Below are 20,226 nucleotides of genomic sequence, written 5' to 3' on the forward strand. Positions count from 1 at the left end.
TTCCGTATTCCAGCAGTTTGATCAGCATTAGTTTTCTCTTTGTACTTTATTATGGTTGGGAGGGTACTCAGAGGAATCTTAAATCTTAAATTCTTTTGCAACATCACTTTTCTTCTCACCTTCCTCTACTTTTTGGATTAAATTCTTCTTTTCAGCAATCGTCAAACACTTATACTTTCTAGGGCTCATATCTAACAAAATTTTAATCTGTATACCAACTAATTCCTTATTCAAGATATATGTTGCAGCGGCATTGGAAAGATGGAAAAGAAAGGTACATAGGATGGGTATAGAGCTTAGCAATGAATGTATATATACACACAGTTTGCTGATGACCAGGTAGTGCTAGCGACCGACAGGGAAGACATGCAGTACATGCTAAGAAAACTGATAGAAGAATATAACGACTGGGGAATGAATGTCAATACAACAAAAACCAAATATATTTGTATTGGAAACGAGTCAGATAACATAGACCTCGAAAACGGACAACATATTTCCGGCTGTCAGAGCTATGACTACTTGGGTGTTGCCTTTGACAATACAGGAACTGATACACGGGAAATAGAAAAACGAATCACTCAAGCAAAGAAAGTCTTAGGATGTCTCAATAGTATACTGTGGAGTAAAGAGATAACAAAAGGAAGGAAATTTAATATATATGAGACCATGATTAAAACTACTCTTCTTTATGGCGCTGAAACATGGAGAATTAGTGAAAAGAACAAAAAGCGAATAGAAGCAGTAGAGATGGATGCAATGAGAAGATCTTTAGGTATTTCCAGACGAGACCGAATCAGAAATGATGTAATAAAACAACGTATGGGAATAGAAGGAAATATAACTCAAGATATAGAGAAGAAACAATTAAGGTGGTATGGGCATGTTCAACGGATGCCAGCATCAAGACTCCCCAAAAAAGTAATAGAATGGCAACCGATAGGTCGACGGAAAAGAGGAAGACCCAGATTAGAATGGCAACACGGCGTAAACAAGTCCATGAGCGAAAGAAATTTAACAACAAACGACTGCGAAGATAGGAAGAGATGGTGTTTAGGTATCGGACAACGTCGAAAGACGTTCTAAACCGATGTATATATATATATATATATATATATATATATATATATATATATATATATATATATATATATATATACCAACTAAAGAGAACAGTAACTAATAACTAAATAAACCAATTCGTGAGAAGTGTATGTCAAACATGTAGTCAAATTAATCATAAAAAAACAAAGGCGCGTTGATACATACAATCTTTCCGCCTCTTTCTGTCCGCAACTTTGAATTGTCGAGTGTTGGACGCCGATGAGTTCGAATTTAACGCGTGTTATTGTTATATAGCAATGATATTTTTTTCGTTCGAATTACCAAGGTATTGATTTGGTTCGAAATATAAAGAGATTTTGTAGGGAACTCGTGATAACTTTGAATTATAGAGAGGTTCGAATTATCGCAGGTTTGAATAAACGCGAGTCGACTGTATTTTGACAGAAAATTACTTTTCATACAAAAATCAAAAAAGAAACGTCGACATAAACGTACTGCATAGTATAATCAGATTTTTTTGGCATTTGTATAAATTGGGGTTAGTCCACTATTGTGCTAATAGCCCCAATCGGTCGAACTGTGTGAATTCTTAGAAATGAAAACTTAATTGTACCTAATTTTTAAAAGAAATGCCAGTGACAAAACATCGATAAGGCATGCACTTAATTGGATAATTTACTTAGCAGTCAATGTCAACTGATACTAATAGAGTTTTATTTTATTTAAAGCTTTAACTATATATAGATAATATGGTCTTGTGGCATGTTTTCACTAAATGTTTTATGGTATTAAAAAAAACAGAAGTCACTGTGGTTCCCCCCTCCCCCCATGTATAAAATATTCAGTAGAAATTGACATATTTGTAACCGACAATGCATTTATTATTTTTGTAATATTGATGTATACGTTGTAGATTACTAAAAACAAAATATATCTATACTCGTAAAAAATTTATCAATAAATAAACGATACGGTTTTTAACCGAGTATTATTTATTACAGTCACGTACGTGCCTATTACAAGCGAACAATGCGATCAACAGTGCTATAAATCAACGTTTTAAACAATAAAGTATCAAGTCAATTGATAGTAACATATTTAATTAAGGTCAGGTAATCATACCTTCCACCTGGAGACATATTTACGAATTCCCTCCAAAAACCTGGTCACATGACAGATGAATTATTGAAGACACCAGTTGAAAACCGCGTAACACAGAAAATGTCTTACACTGAAAAAATCACCACCGAATATTATTTGGTCTGTACGATTGATAACTTCAAATTTTTCTTCAGCAGTTAAAAATTACACAAAACACTCTGGTTGTGATTCAAAATGGTAGTTTTTAGCATATAGGTAACGGGGATGAAAGTGTCGCGCACCCTCACAAAGAATGACGTCATCGCTCGATATTTCGCACAGTCAGAACTATGACGTCGAAAATTACGTACACGGTGGGTCTTGAGGAATGACAGAAAATGATGTAGGTTACATGAATGTATTTCATTCAGCAAATAACAGGAGGGAGGCTTTGTTATGAAAACAAAAGCAATCGGGAGAAAACAAGTCTATGGAGATTATTAATTTGTAGGGAATGTGTTAATGGGATTATTTTGGCTTAGTCCAATGACGATATTGCACGTAATATTGAGCAACAGGAAAACGGATTTTTATCAAATTTATCAAAAAATTTAAATGAACTGACATGAAAGAATGTAAAATTTGAATGGAGAGATTTAATACGATTCCGTTAAAATTTTATAAGATCATTTGAGGATAAAAATTATGTATTTAAATCGAGATTGCCAATTAAAGCAACTAAAGGGTGCTTTTTTTAGAGGTATAGATCTTTAAATGGAATAAAACAAAGATGATTTTTATCAATTGACGCGAAATTGACTTTATTCGAAAGATAATCTTTTGGTATTATAATTTAAATATGATTTTTGGCATATCGACGGTTTATAAAGATACCGACGCAAATGCTAATTTGTAGTTTCGAGTAATTGCGGTTGAAAGAAAAAACTTAAAGTCTGTCTTGGCTAAAATGCCCTATTGCAATTTTTAATCTATTGAAGTAATTTTTTGTATTTGAATATATTTTTTTATTATCTACCACTAGAGGGAAAAAAATTATAAAAAATCTTCAAATTCAGTAAAAAATTTGCAGTTGCGTCGTTATCTCATTAAAAATGTACCGTTATAACAAAAGTGATAACAAAAGTTTTGCCCATTGCCGATTTAACTTACATTTTCCCTATGTTATTTCAATGGCAATTAACCCTCCTTTCCACGGGTGACTTTCTTGTGACACAAATCCACGGGTGGGGTCTATCAGGACCAAATTTTAAACATCCCATTTCTCATTAAAAAAAATTTTTGACGTGACAACGTCTTAAATTAGGTTGTGGCTCGGAGTCATTCATGAAAAAGTGTAACGCCCGCTCACGTCTGTTACAGTGAGTCACCGAACGAGAGAGAGGCCCGCCGGACCGGCGAATGCCTTGCGTCTCTCTCCCACTCAAACATGATCGGTCCGCTGCGCGCGCAGCACTAGAGAATTAGGCGCGTTGAATCGGTGCGTGCTTCCGTGCTTGTGTCTCTGTCTTTCTCGAGCGTTCTTGGCGTTCAAGACACATTACAGCAGAAACACTTCCTTTCATTTCATATTTCTCCTATCATCGTCCTATCCTCAACAAAATCACTCAAATAGAAATTAGTTAAGTTTAAGTTTACATGTACAATGTTTTAGTAAACAAAATATATTTCTATAGTTAAAATTTGTGCAATTCTTATTTTCATTCAATTCCTTGTTCCTATTGTGCAATTTAATAATATTCATATCAATAAATATTCTACCGAGAAAAAGACGTTGTCACGTAAAATATTCGCCCGTAAAACCGACTTTACAGGCAACCGATTTTTTTGTAATATTTTTAAGGAAACTTACTGATATCACGTTGTACTGCCTAAATGTACATATAATATGTGTATCAATATGTATTGGTATAGTTTACTGCGAAATAACTAACACCATTATTTTTTACAAGAGTTTATTAAAAAAATTATGAATGGCAAAATACAAAAGAAAAATATAAAAAAAAGACAACATTATTACTCTATATACTTACAGTAATACAAGTAAAAACTAAATATCCAAAATTAAAATTTGAAACAGAAAATAGAGGGGGTTAAATAATGTTAATTTTGTTTCTACACAATCAGCACAACACGCTTTTATATGTTCCATACATAACCAGTTTTTACACAACTGACAAAAATATCTAGTTTTTCTTTTTTTACAATACTTACCCATCCCCGTTTTCCTGGGGCTGGGTCATCTCACGTCGTTTGCTCAATTCCAGAAAATTTTGCACAAGTAACCGTGATGTTCTCGGTATACGCATATTTGGTGTTCGTATTTTCATTTTTTTCTGGACTACCGCAATTCCTAAAGACTTCAGAAATAATCGACGAGAAGACCGAAATTCTGCATTCGTATTATTTTATCTTAGTATATAATAAATGCATTTATAGCTGCAATGTTAGCTAAGCCATAACACAAAAACAAGAATCGCCCACCCACGGGTGGGGTCTGTCAGGACACTTTTACAGGTATCGATTGAAGGGATTCATACAATTTCACCAAAGTATGCTAAAGTGTACTATTCATTGCCATTAAAAGGTACACCGAGTGTGGGAAAAAAATAGAAAAAAAAAATTGAAAAAATTAAGCAATTTCATTTATAGTTGTACTGATGGACCCCACCCGTGGGAAGGAGGGTTAAAAATAATATCCTAAATTGTTTCTTAGGCTTCTTACACGAACTCAAAATTAATTTTTTAAATTGCAGAAGCTTTCTCGTAAGGTGACCACGGAATGCTTTTTAGATAATATATTAAGTCTTTTAAGAGTGGTGAGTAGACCTGCAGAGTATTACATAATCCCATAAATAGAGGGAAAAACGAAAAAATAAGTTCTATAAGAAATTTATTTAGTATATTGGTAACACTAGTAACTAACCTAAGTTTGTTAACACTAAGCAAAACTAAGACTTAAACAAAAACATTTTCAGGAACAAAATTTAAACTGCTTAAGCTTACTTAAAAAAAATTAACAAAACATAATTTTTTTACTGTAAAGAGCCGGTACCTCCTCATTGATAGCAGTAGAAGTTAAAGGTCGTCAATTTTCACTTTCCCATTCAGAACCATGGTAAGTTTTGAAATAAATTGTCTGCGGTTCATTTTTATTCACTCTTATCATAGATGTTTGGCTACTTTTAAAATCATTAAGCTTCACTGCTGGTAGCATTTTAAAATTTTTGAAGTCTTTGAATAAAATTTCAACCACTTTATAGGGACTGGTTTTTCCAGCTGCTCTCATGAGCTGTATGTATTGTTGGGGCAAATAAATAGGGCCAGCTTCTAGAGCCTTTTTAATTGTCCTTTCGATACATGCATGGACGGCATCACCTTCATTCTGAGTATGTCCCGTTACTAAAAATTTATGAGTAATACTGGATATATAGTCGAATTTCTTAAGAGCATGATAGTACATTCGACGTACATATTGGTTCTTCTGTTGCCCCGCACAATTGTCAGAATAAAAAATTATATCCAAAGGTTTTTCAATTTTTAGTGAATAGTCTTTCAAACTTTCTAAATATATCCAAAGGCATGAAGCAATTTCACATGCTCCTCTCTTCCCATCTGTGTCTGTCCATGTGTAACAATAAGGCTCCATATTTTTTGTTACAAACCATACATCGCTACTTTTGAGATATAATAAAAAGATGATATTTCACCCCGTGGGAAAGGCAAGACTGCCTGCAGGTCGTAAACAGAGACAACTGTTGATTCTGGTGTTTCTTTTTGTCCGTGTCTTTGCCTAATCTGGCAAGATCTTTTTCTAAAATATGGTTTTCGTATTCTATTTGAATATCTTTTTTCTTGTCTTGTGGTGTATTTTTATAGATGACACAATGGTCACATTGATCTTTTTTCAGTTTGTAAAAGCTGATGTTATAGGTCTGAAATATTTTATAATATTGGTGATAACACAAAACTTTTTCCCCTGAGGATTGTTTATATTTTTCATAGTCTCTGTGCAAATCTGCAACTGTCCTGCCCCCCTCTATATACTCTCCAGAGGTTTCCTCTCGACAATAGTGGCTTTCCACTCTTGGAATGCTATCTATATGCTTGCGCCCATTCTCAATGTCTTTTTTAGGTATTAAGTTTTTTCCGTCAGGAATTTTGCATCCTCTTTTCTCTCCTGCTAAAACTCCTGTATTTTTTTCAACCTTATTTTATATTTTCAATAGGAACGCTAAAAAATACAGTGAGTTTTAAAAATATAGTGACGCATTTACAAGAAGTGTAAAATATTTTAATAAGAACGTTAAAAACTTTAGCGAATTTAAATATTTAGTGACGCATCTGCAATGAGAGTCATTCTATTTAAATAAAAGCGTGAAACAGCAGAGGGATTTTTAAAAATGTAGTGACGCTTCGACCAATATAAAATTTTACTCACCAAAATCTATGACCTTCCTCACTGAAGATTTATGCACGACTGACGGAAGGTACGACATGACACTATCTTCTGCACAAAATGGCTCAGATTCGAGCCAAAATTTAACATGCCTAAATTTTCAACGCCTCCTATTAGTACATTTTTAAAGTAACAGAAGTGTCGATATCATATAAAAATGGAGCAAAAAATTACGAAAATTTTGATACCAAAAACTCAAAAATCGATTTTTTGCAGATATGTCGGTATCTTTATAAACCGTCGATATGACCGTCATGGCTGGCTCTCATCATCACTGGCGTTACAGCTCTCTATGAGCCAAAGCCTTCCTCAGAACAATCCTCCATTCGCCCCTGTCTCTGGCAACTCTTCTCCATGCTCTAATTCCGATAGACTTCAAATCATTCAATCTAGGTTGTCTTGGTACCTAAGTCTCGGTCTTCCTCTTCTTCGTTGTCCGATCGGCCCTCTTAGGCCAAAAACTTTTCTGACTATGGCATCTTCCTCTCGTCTGATTACATGACCTATCCATCTGAGGCGTGCTACCTTAATGAATTTTACAACGTCTATGTCTGGCTGGCTCTAACGTAGTCTAATCTAGAGGTCCAATTTTCGATCACGTATATCGGCAATAACGCGGCGAATTTTGTCCTCCAAGTGATCAATCGATGAATGCTTATCTCCTTATTCTCCTTCAGAATAATCTAGTCCAAATGAATAGCTTTTTCTATAAGAAACCACATATAGAAGATGGACCTGGGCAAGCCCAGATAATAAAACAAAAAACGAAATTGACTTCATAATTACAAACAAAAAAGAAATCATCCAAGACGTAACGGTCCTAAATGCATTCAACACTGGTAGCGACCATGGAATGGTAAGAGCAGAAGTTAAAATAAGCACAAAACAAGAGAGACGCAAATTATTAAATACGAAACCAATACCAATATGGACCCAACCTAGAGATATTAAAGAATATCAAAGCGACATCGAAACCAAACTGAGAAACAACACAGACATAACTCTCAACGAAAACATAGATGCACTAAACCAACATATTACGCAAGCCATTGGAGAAAGCATGAGAAAACACTGTCCCAGAAATAAGAATGAAGAAAAGTTTAGTACTGATACCAGAATTTGATGAAACAAAGAAATCTTATTACAGAAAAAATGATCCAAATGGAGAGCAAAAGAGAAAGATAAACAGAGAAGTCAAGAAAGCAATTAAGAAAGTACAATACACTAAAGATCGAACAAACCATAGAAAATAATAAACTAGTAAAACGTCTGCGAAGAAAACTAAATAATGGAAAAAGTCAGATCATTAAATTAAAAAACAAAAAGGGGGAAATAACAACAAATAGAGAGGAGCTTTTAAGAATAGTAGAAGACTTCTATGGAGAACTTTATAAAAGCAGTTTACCTGTCCACTGAATCTCAACAAATGTTACACATTTTCTGTATCTCATCATTTTAGAATTTTATTTTTTTCTCTTCTGCATTCGTATCCGCCCTCCGTCGGGCTTCCTCAAAAGGTCTGAGAATTGTGGCTTAATCCTATATAAACATATTATTTAATCTTCAAAAATTGTGGTTCTTTCTCTAGTTCTCCTTTCCATATATTTCTTCAGTGCTTCATTTCTTTCTTGTATGACCCGTTTACATTCCTTTTATTTTAATGATGAACATATTTTAGTCATAAACATATTTTTGGAACAGTTGGAATAATCGACAAGCAAGAGAAGGCAGAAAAGAAATTTACTAGTCAAGTTAATCGAAAATGTAAAGTATTCGATTATTAATTATTTATTTTCTTATTTTAATCTGGATGGCCTTGCCGAGCTGACAGTGCATAAATATTTAAAGTTTGAGTGATTACTTAACACAACACTGATCTTAATTTAATTTTAAATCAAAATAAACCAAACGCGGCGTGCGAAAATTAAGTGAAAACCGAAAAATTGAAATATTATTTTGGGAGAACGTCATTACATGATTTATATATTTTTCCAAAGTATGTAACACGTTCAACAATAAACATTTAAATGTAGAACTATTCGCGCAGTCAGCTCCAATATTTTAAACAAAAAATCGTTTTTTCAGTTAACAGCCTACCTATTTTTATTTACAAAAAACCTGCTTCAACCCAATAAGGTTAGTAGCGGAAAGGTAACAGTTAATTACACACTTTGCTTAGTAAATTAAAGTCCTTTAAAATCAAAAGTAGGTTATCTATAGTATTTTCTGAGTTTAAAATGTCTAAGATTATTTGGTAAATTGTATTTAATTCTGTGACGATTGAACTTTTCGCACTTTTCCACTAGCACGTGTTTTACCGTAATGGGTGAACCGCCCTGATCACAAATTGGGCGTTCTTCTTTCTTAAACAAATGTTCTTGAGAAAACTGGATATGTATGAAAGCTTTGATGGTGTGGATTTGCATTTATTGTTCTAGTTCTCGAACAGGTGCTTCATGAAGTAGCTTTTTAGACCTATACTTACAGTTTCTTTTGCATTTTTGTCTGCTGCTTCGTTACCTGCTATTCCAACATGTGATACCCAGGTACTTTAACAAGTTAAGGCCATTTCGAGATGAAAGAACTAACTGCTGGATATGACTTTTCCAATTTAGTTATTGGCCTGTTAGTGAGAGAGTGGAATAACATACCACAACATGTAATCCGGAGAAAAATTGAGAGTATGCCCCGTCGTCTGCAAGAGGTCATTAGAGCAAGTGGAGGCAATACACGATATTAGTCATTGAAATTTCACTGACATTTTACCACGTTCTGTATTTTCCATTTTTTTCGTATGCCTGTTTTATCAACAATTTGGTTTGTTTTCTTTTTCAATAAAAACGATAAAAAACCGTTTTTTTTTCTTTTAAACAAACATTGACGACTAATAAAAAAATACGTTAGCCTAAAAAAAAGGGTTATTACTGCACCAGAGGCAAAAATATTCCAAAAACTTGAAATTTTCAAGGTGACCCGGATTTTATGATCGCGAGTGTATATAGCGTATATTAAAAAAAATTGAACAACTTTTCGCCAGGGCGACCTTTTGAACCATATTTTGATATATCTCATGAAAGTCATTATGCAAAAAATCTCATGGGAATATTTTTCCGAACGAACCCGAACATTTCGACTTGTCTGTATATACCTTTCTACCATTTAGAAGAGAGTTTATAGCTTTGGAGTAGCGGGGCAGTTTTCTCTTCCGGAGATTCCGATTTTTTTTTTTTGAGAGCCATTAGGTTTGATGATACAACTAACCGAGTGTCTAGAAAAATTATATAAAAATTGGCTTCCACAAAAGAAATGTTTGATAAATTAAAAGACAAATACAAGCGTTATTGGAGATCCTTGGTGAAGTAATGCATTTATATTTGAGCTTGCTATTAGTTTCTAATGTTTAGTTGTAGTTAATCTTTCTTGTATGTTTCGTTTTAGCGGAATTCATATTGATTGATGAACTGATTTTTGTAGTAACATTCAAAAATATGTTTCTAGAGATTTCGTCTAAATTCTACTCGGCGTACATGAATGTCTTCTTCCATAATAGTTTATAAATAATTGGCAACAACAAAAATTAAAGCTGCGATCGCGACAAATGATTTTTGATTAAAGTCGTGAATCATAAATATTTTACAAATATTTACGCATCAGATAAAATGTTTTACGTTCCTGGTAAGTATGGTTACATAAAGTCCTTTTTTTACTTCCGAAAATGTATAGTTTCATTGACAATTGGCGATGAAAACAAATTATCTACACGTAACAGATTTTTTGTTGTTTTGAAACCCCTCGTATTGCACATTTAAACGACAATTCTACTTGAAGTCAATCATCATTGTGTAAGAAAATCTAATAGCAAAACGATCGAGCCGTTACGAATCTGTCTTTATATAGACTTAATTGATTTGGCATTGTACTGGTTCTAAATCAATGCTATTGATATTTCACGATAGAGTCGAATGAATAAAAAAATAACTTAAATAATTAAAACTGCTGATTGATCTAAAACTAAATAGACAACGATATTTTATGAAATAGTAAATGCTGCGCACATACAAGTATTTTCTCGTAGACTAGATAGATATATAAACATTTTTTGAGCTGGCCAAGAACAATTTCTTCCCGTTTCAGGAACGGTATGGCAACCAGAGAGGCCTTATATAGTTTCAATGTGCCCAAGGAAAATTGTCGCTACTATTATTTAATCTGTACTTAGACGAGATCTTTGCACGACCTCTGAATAAGGCATAATAAAGTATTAAAGTCAACGGAAGAATTTTAAATAATATCCGATATGCTGATGATACGGTATTAATTTCCGGAAGCTAACAAGAACTAAGGTAGTTACTCCAGTCGCCATTAACTCATTACATTAACGTAATAAAAAGTTACGAAAAGCCTTATGGGAAAGAAAAGAGGGAATAAGAATTGGTGGAGAAATCGTAAACATCATGAGATTTGCAGATGACACGGTAATTATGGCTGAGAGTATAGAAGAACTACAAACTTTACTAGATGCAATAAATAGTGAATACATTCAAATGGGACTTGACATCAAGACAGATAAGACCACATTTATGATAGTATCAAGGAGTCCAATAAATAATGGACAACTAACCCTTGGTGGACAGCAAATAGAGAGAGTGACAAAATATAAATATCTGGGAGCTTACATCAACACAGAATTAGATCCAGACCAAGAGATCCGGGTACGAATAGAAATGGCAAGGGCAGCGTTCTTAAAATTCAAGCAATTGTTCTGTGACAAAAATCTGAATACTGCGCTGAGACTGAGGTTTGTTGAATGTTACGTCTGGTCTGAACTATTGTACGGGGTAAAAACATGGACGTTAAAAGCGCAAATAGTTAAGAAGCTTGAAGCCTTTGAACTTTCTATATACCGGAGAATGTTGAGAATTCCATGGACTGCCAGGGTTAGCAATGAGGAAGTGCTGAGAAGGATGGGTCGAGACAAAAAATTGTTGAGAGCAATAACAGTACGCAAGACTGCATACCTTGGACACATACTGAGGAATGATAAATATAGTCTTCTGCAGGTCATCATGCAGGGTAGAGTCGATGGCAAAAAGGGAATAGGTAGAAAGAGGAAGTCAAGGTTGCGAAATATTCGAGACTGGACAAAAATGACTTAAACAAAAAATATTTAAACTAATAAAATAATAAAATAATACTTAAACAAATTATTCCACGTTGCAAAAGACAGAGAAACTTTTAGAAATGTGGTCGGTAACCTCCGTTAATGCGGACAACATAGGAAGAAGAAGAAGTTACTACAAGGATGTGTGAACCTCTCTATGGAATAGGAAGAAATATTACGATGGCTCGCTGGTTTGTTACTTGAAACCTTGTTATCCAACTGAAAAGAGAACACAGGCTAAAACGGTTGTGGGTACGATTCAGTCCAAATAAAAATGGATTGCCCCCAATTATGACCAATGTGAAAGACCGCCCTATAGGTTCCTCTGTTTTTGGGTTTGGAGCACATACGATGGTGACATCGCATGTACCCAAAAAGAATAAAAATGTGTTACTAGTTTCATCCTTTCATCACACTGATACAGTAGATGAAACTAGCAAGAAGCCAGAGATAAGTTTATTTTATAATGATACCAAATGTGAAGTAGATATTGTAGATAAAATGGCATCATCTTAAGATGTGTCTAGAAATACTAAATGATGGCCACTTGTAATTTTTTGTATAAACGCTTTTGTAATTACCAAACATAATAATCCCAATACGGAATATACTAAACAATTTATTAAAAAATTAGAAGGAAACCTAGTAAAAAGTTATTTGGTCAAGGGCTACAACGTCAGGATTACATTCTAACATTAGACAAGCTGTTATGAAATACTCTGGAATGCCGACACAAAAGCGCCCTAATCCACCACCAGGTACAAGAGGGCACTGCAAATACTGCAAGAAAAGGAAAATCCGATATTTTTGCACATTTTGCAAATGTTGGTTATGCATGGATCATATCGTAGCCTGCTGTGAAGAGTGTATTCAGCAAAAAAACCTAAGAAACTGTCCGCGTGATTAATGTTTGTGTGTCATAGGATTTTGCTGAACTCTTTATGTTTTTTAATATAGTTTCATTATTGTTTTGATCAATTTTTGTAAAATAGAAGAACAATTTGATTTTTTGTAAGTGTGGTAAGTCGTCAATATTATTATGTCAAATATATCACTTATTTTTGATCTACTTTAATTTAATACGAGGTAGGCATAAATAAACAAAATATTTCCATCGGATGGAAGAAAATACCTTATAAGTACAAATAAAAATATTGTGTTTCAAAAATACTAATTAAAAGAAATTAAAAAATAGCCTTATTTGTAGTCCCAATAGACCACTGCCGTGCGGTCTTGTTATTATTTAGACATCGTCGATCGGAGTGTTAAGACGTATGAATAGAGAAACCTAGAAAAGAAGAAAAATGGATAGCAATAGAGAGGACACGTATCTTCTACAATCCAAAGGGGAAATTTTCGATTCCTTATGGTGCAACTTTCCAACTACATGGAAAACAATTTTTTAAAGATTGATTCGGATATATACCAACATTTTTTTCTTCCGACTGTAAAACCAACAGATTCTTATAAATTAATATAAATATTAAAATATTCACTGCATATCTATATGGAATACGTAAAATACCATAGGGGATGATAATAAGTCAGTTTGGCAACATGCCCGCAGTAATATATTTACAAATAACGGAAAATTTTTGGCGAATATGAATATCTATAATTGTTACCTAATTAATAAATAATAAAATATCTATTTATATTTTTTCATGTTACAGTAGGGCCTCGTTAATCCGGAGAGGCAAAAACAAGATCCTTTGCGGATTATTGAGGCATTAGGACTATAGTGTGCTATATTTAATGGTAATAAAACATACATACAGTGTACGGCTAAATTATGGAATATTATTATTATTTCGAGAACCGTCGAGTTTTGAGGGAAATCCCGAAACAGGTCGATTTTTGTAATAAAATACCCATGTTATAGCGTAGTTATAACGTACACGGAGTAGGGATGATGTCACCGATGTAGGTGTAGTGACGTAATCGTTAATTTTTTTAAATAGAAATCGGTATAATGCGACATTTAATTTAAAATAATTGTTATGCATAATTTGGTTACTTTAAAGTACATTATGAATTAAACGATTAATTGTAATTTAGTTGAATTTAAATTAAAAAAAATTGTTTTTGTACCCTTAAAAAAATATTTTAGTTAAAAATGTAATGTCGTTAAATAGAGAATTAAATTCTCCTTCAAATGAGGTGTGGCATTATACCAATTTCTATTTAAAAAAAAATAACGGTTATGTCACTACACCCACACCAGTGACGTCATTCCTACTCCATGTACGTTATAAGATGGATATTTTATAACAAAAATCGACCTGTTTCGGGATTTCCCTCAAAACTCGATGATTCTCGAAATAATGATAATATTCCATAATTTAGCAGTTCACTGTATGTTTAACCTTAGTTTCGTTAATCGATTTTTAAATTACAGTATAAAAAAATGCAAATATTCAAAATTACAACCAAAAATACTGAGTTTAAATTAAACATTAGTTAATTTTTCTTGAAAAAGTCTGTAGTACTCTTCTGTTAATAATTTACGCACTTTATTTCAAAAGCCCGATCTCTAAGCCGACGGAGAAACATAACTTCGTGGCTATCCCATTCGTTTTCTTCAGCCCGTTTTAAAGCTGTATTGAAATACAAAGTACCAACTTTTTCAGAGGCGAAAACTTCAACGCTATTGTCCTTATCTTGCCCATCGTCCTCACACATAGCCGCTCGCACAATCTCCTTCTTTTTATCTCACTTTCGGCACCACCAGGAGCGCATTCTTGAGGTTCTGCCTCACTTATTTGAGGATCATTGGGTCCCCTCAACCTATTAAAAATCTGGGCTAAGGGAACATCATCTTCTGGTTCATCATTATCAGCATTTTGTTTGCAGCTTACAAATTGTTGATAAATCGATTTTTTCAGTTTTCCCCCATACGAGAGGGGTTTTATGTTTTGAGTATGATTTTTAGAGATTCAGCGGCATTTTCGTTTCTGGCGACTGGAGTACTGGTAATAAGTATGCTATTCTACGGATGTGTAATGTGACGATTAACAGAGAAGAGTCAAAGAAAGATAAAAGCCACGGAAATGGATGTAATAAGGCGAACGCTAAGAATTTCGATGAGGGAGAAGATAAGAACTGAAGAAATCAGTGAACGCATGGGAATATAAGTTGTACTAATGGATGACATAACAAAAACTATTGATAAGGAACAATGAATAGAAAACAATAGATTCCCGAACCAAGTACTCGCATGAACTAAACCGATTATATACATATATACCCAAACAATTGATACAGTTTTTACGAGTAATCAACTAAAATTAATTGCCGATGCTTAGTAATGATAACAGAAAGAAACCGATTATGTAATATCCATATTTATCGTTTACGACATAATACCGTGACATTTTCAGTCAAAATTTAAATAATAAAGGAAGTGGTTACTCGGACTTCTTATCATTCTACTAATATATTATATGAATAACGTAAACCGTAAAGAAAGAAATTATTAACGACGAATAAACAAACACAAATATTACTTTTATTAATGTCTGTCAATATTACTTATCAGTATATAAATAATGTAAAACTGTTCGATTAAAAAAGTGTAAAACACATACACTGCACCTTGCGTGTATCTTAAAAGGATTGTTCGGTGAAAACATAAACTTATTGAGGTTATCTTGGACCGCATTTAAGAGATTTTTTAAATACTAGTTACGTATTAACCACTCGCCTAATATGGCGCAAATGCTAGGAATATAAGAGGAAAATATACACACACACACATATATGTATATGTACTTATATATATATATATATATATATATATATATATATATATATATATATATATATAATGTTAGGAAAAACTTCCGCGGTCAGGTAAATGAAAATTAGTAAGTTCGCTGGAAGAACCGCATTGAGAATTTAAAACACGACGTTTTGCACCCATTTTAGGGCCATTATATGGGTCTGTTCAAGTTCGGGGTCTCAATCTGTCTACTCCCCTCACTCGTAAAGTACCCAGTATCTTATTCTCCAGAAATACCAGAAGCGATAAACGGCACTGAGTCTCAATCTGCCTACTCCTCAGTGTCGAGTGACGACCGGTCTTACACTGTGCTGTGCGGGATCCGTTGGCGCGGGGTCGCTGAAGCAGCGGTCACCATGTTGCCAGCATTCTTTTAGGAAAAAATAGGAATTTTAGACAACCAGTAAAGGCGATTACAAAACATTCTCAAAATGTTGCTCATTTACTTCAATACAACAAGCCACGCGATTTTTAAAACGTTGTAATACATTTTGCAACATCCATGACTGCTCAATTCTTTTTACCTCTGTGGTAATTCTTTAAATCTTTAAATCTTTAAATTCCTGAATATTGGCAGGTTTTGTTTTATAAACGATGTTTTTAAGTGACCCCACAGGAAATAGTCTAAGGTATTCATGTCGGGTAATCGCGGAGGCCATCCGATAAAACCACGCCTTCCAATGCATCTCTGAGAATGTACAGTGCGTTATATTTAAAATCAGAAAGTTTTAGTAAACTTCTTGCATAAACGAAAACGGTAGGAGTCTGTAAGTATTTTAGAATAATTGGGTATATCCAAAAACCACATATACAGCGATTCAAATTTGTTAATTTAGCATTATATTATTATAATGTGAAGTATTAAACATCCTGTAGTGATACATGGGTGGATCGAGTAGCTCAGGAGTCACGACTGCCGGTCCTAAGCCTGGGTAAAGGAGGAAGGTTGGGCAGTGGGCTGACAACCCACGCCCGGAAAAAAAAACACACTGTTACTAAACCTGAACATTTTCCTCGGAATACAGGACGGAACTTTCGGAAACGACTCAGGCTACTAAACATGGACTATATATTTGAAAACTGGAATGTGAGGACACTAAAAAAACCAGGAGCTCAAACCGCACTTCTCCAAGAACTAAAAAGATATAAACTCATGCTCTTCAGGAGACAAGATGGCTGGGGAAAGGTGTCAGGGACACTAAAATTAACACAATTCTATATAGTGGGAAGGAACAAGGAAGCAAAGAATGTGGAGTTGCATTTGTGGTGGATAATGATCTTAAGTCAAAAATCATAGACTTCCTGGCAGTCAATGAAAGGATATGCAAGTTAAGAATTGCAAGCTTCTACCAACAGCTGGACATAGTATATGACAATGCGCCCAAAAATGTCATCAAGATTATAATAATTATTATAAGATGACATTGAAACCATTGGAAAGTTTACATACGGACGACGGATCAGAAGATAGAGAAATACGGAAGAGAATAACGCAATCAAACATAGCTTATTTTGCCCTCTCCCATATATTTCGATCTAAAAATGTCCACCGAAATACAAAGATAAGAATCTATAAAACCTTAATTCGACCAATAGCATGGGTCCTGAAAGAAACCTCCAAAAGCAAACTCGACGGAATTTGGGCTGTAGTGTCGAAGAAGAATTAAACATCCTACAAAATAGTGCAACGTGAACATAGCCTCGAATGAATCTCCACGGAACAAAATATTATTCTTTGGTAGAGTTGTCATTCCTTATATTTTATATGTTGCATATGCTATTGTATCTCGTTATAGACGTAAATACAAGCGATATATATTAAACTTAAACTAGTGATTTTGTCCGTCAAATATGCTCAAAACATAAAACCAAATATTTTGATGAATACGCATTTCGAGCAATCTATCGCTGTATATGATAATAAGCGTGTACGGTCACTTAGATATAGACGCGCGGGGCTTAGAAATCTTTGTTTAAATTTAAAACCATGTTTTTAGTAGGAATTAGGATAGAAACCACTTATCCTTGTCAAAGTATTTTTACTTATACATGAAGGTTCAAAGATTATTAATCTTTTTGTAGAATTGTAATTCTTTTAGCAGTTTTTTTAGAAAAAATCCCAAAAATCACTAATGAGGGCATTTTTTCAACAAAAAATTGCAAATAACTCGAAAAGGAAGCATTTTTCGAAAAATTACCAAGAGAGAATAAGTATTTATTTCGGTAAGATACGCCAAAAAAATTGTACTCGAAGCTATTCTCTAAATAACTCGAAAAGGAAGCATTTTTCGAAAAATTACCAGGTTTCCAAGATATTCGGAAAACTGTTTTTTTTTTGTTTAAACAATTTACGGTCGTTGCAAAAATAAAAAAAATACATTTGATCTTGAAAAAATGTTATAGAATCGAATAAAAAAGGTTTGTTTGTCTAAGCGTCTGTTTAGGGGTTAACCGCTCGCCTATTATATTGTTTTGTAAATACAGTAGTCTCTCTCTATAACGATTCCCTATATAACGATGAAAATAGTAAACGTTGGTTGGTTCGTCATAAGGACAATGTATTAATTCTTTCTCTATACCGATATCGTTCTCTCTTTATAGCGATAACTTTTTAGCGTTCAATAGTTGATGACAAATGTGTTATTGTGTTTAAAGTTCAGACTACCTGAGTCAAGACTACGAGTGGCAAGGTCATTGTCCAGTAGTTGTTTTGTTTTGCGCTTAAGGAATGCGGCCACCCATTCTACTCTTTCTTATCAGAAAATTAAGTGACACACGTTTATTGTTCGGGCGGCGTACCTAACTGTTATCACACAGATATTGTCATCTATTGACGACTTTTCATTTCCAGTTTGAGTTGTGTCTTAGTGTGTCAACAGTGAACATGTTTTCGAAAAAGCGTAAAGTACTCTCGGTGGAGGAAAAGTTATCGATAACTCGAGTAATAGAGAAAGGTGAAAAGCAATAGGATGTCGTTCGTCGGACGGGGCTGTCTCAGTCAACTGTGGCTACGATATTGAAGGACAGAAAAAAGTGGCTTAACGCGGAGATGGAGGGCGGTAGCAGGACGAAGTTGCGGAAACCTCAGCACGAAGATTTAGATCGCGCTATGCTTCAGTGGTTCCAGCAGCAGCGTATGAACCATATTCCACTTTGGGGGCGTGTGGTCAGGACAAAAGCTGAGTTTTTGCAACTGAACTTGGAATTGAGAATGTCAAGGCATCTGAGGGTTGGCTGAGCAAGTGAAAGCTGCGGCACAAGATCGACTACGGGCAAATCAGCGGAGAGGCTCGCGATGTTAACAAAAACGTAACGGATGATTGGCTAGAAAACGTGTGGCCTGGACTGAAGGCACGATATGCGTCAGACGACATTTTCAATGCGGATGAGATTGGATTGTTTTTTAAAATGACACCAAACACAACCTTAAAATTTAAATTGGAAAAGTGCGTTGGTGGAAAGCTCTCTAAGGAACGCATTACAGTTTTAGTGGCCTCTAAAATAACAGGTTCGGTGAAGCGAAAATTGCTAGTGATAGGGAAGTCGAAAAACTCGCGTTGCTTTAAAAACATAAAAAATCTACCGGTGACCTATAAAGCAAACAAGAGTGCATGGATGACCTCGGAAATTTTTGAAGAAGCGATAAGAAAGTGGGATATCGAGCTTAAAGGGAAAAAAATTCTTTTGCTTGTAGACAATTGTCCTGTTCATCCTGTATTGTGCGACCTTCAAAACATCGAACTCTGTTTTCTGCCAGCAAACACAACGAGTGTCCTTCAGCCCATGGACCAAAGTGTCATCAAGAGTTTGAAAAGCCATTACAGGAGAAGACTTTTGATAGAATTGGTTGAGAATAATGGAGATCTTAAACTAAACATTCTTGATGCCATCCTAATGATTAGTAAATCCTGGGACAAGGTGACGAGCAATACAATAAAACATTCCTTCAAACACGCAGGATGGCTGGAAGATCAAGGATTGGCTGATAATGGAGATGACCTGCCATTAAATGTTTGGGTCAGACAGTTTGAATTTACTATCACCTACGGACCGGAAGAGCTAACAGATTTTGAAGAAGTTGATGAAAATGTAGCTACAACATCTGGACTTTCTGACGAGGACATCCTGCAAGCAGTTCGTGTAGAAGAAGAAGAAAACAGTGACTCAGAAGTGGAAGCAGAGCCAGAACTAGCTCCGACCCCTCAGCAGGCATTGGATGCTTCAAAAGTACTGCATCGATTCTTCATCCACCAGGAAGACGATATGAGTGCTGTGGAAGATTCGATGAGTCTTCAGGACAAGGTCAGGTCAGTTCTGTGCAAAGGAAAAAGAAGACAGACCAAGGCGACAGATTTTTTTGGTAATGTAGGCTAAAAATATATTTTACAGTAGCATATTATTTTTTTTATTGTACAGTACACATGTTTTAATTGTACAGTCATTTTTTATACTGTATTGCTTATATTATTCGTTAATAAATCTATGTGGAATACAATATTAATTTATTTATATTCGTTTTGGTAATTTTTTTAAATTAAAATAGGTTATTTAGTACAGTATTATTAATATTATAGTACCGAATTTTGTCTCTCTCTGTATAACGATCTCTCCTTATAACGATGAAAATTCCCGGTCCCTTGCATATCGTTATAAAGAGAGAGG

General features: G+C 34.4%; 1 protein-coding gene across 3 annotated transcripts in view; it reads right to left on the reverse strand.

Moving 5' to 3' along the window:
• Graf (GTPase regulator associated with FAK) overlaps positions 1 to 20,226 on the reverse strand; it is a 99,261-nt gene that overhangs the window by 62,931 nt on the left and 16,104 nt on the right. The gene's annotated exons all lie outside the window — the stretch shown is intronic.

The sequence above is a fragment of the Diabrotica undecimpunctata genome, chromosome 6 (genome assembly GCF_040954645.1).
Source record: "Diabrotica undecimpunctata isolate CICGRU chromosome 6, icDiaUnde3, whole genome shotgun sequence".
NCBI lineage: Eukaryota > Metazoa > Arthropoda > Insecta > Coleoptera > Chrysomelidae > Diabrotica > Diabrotica undecimpunctata.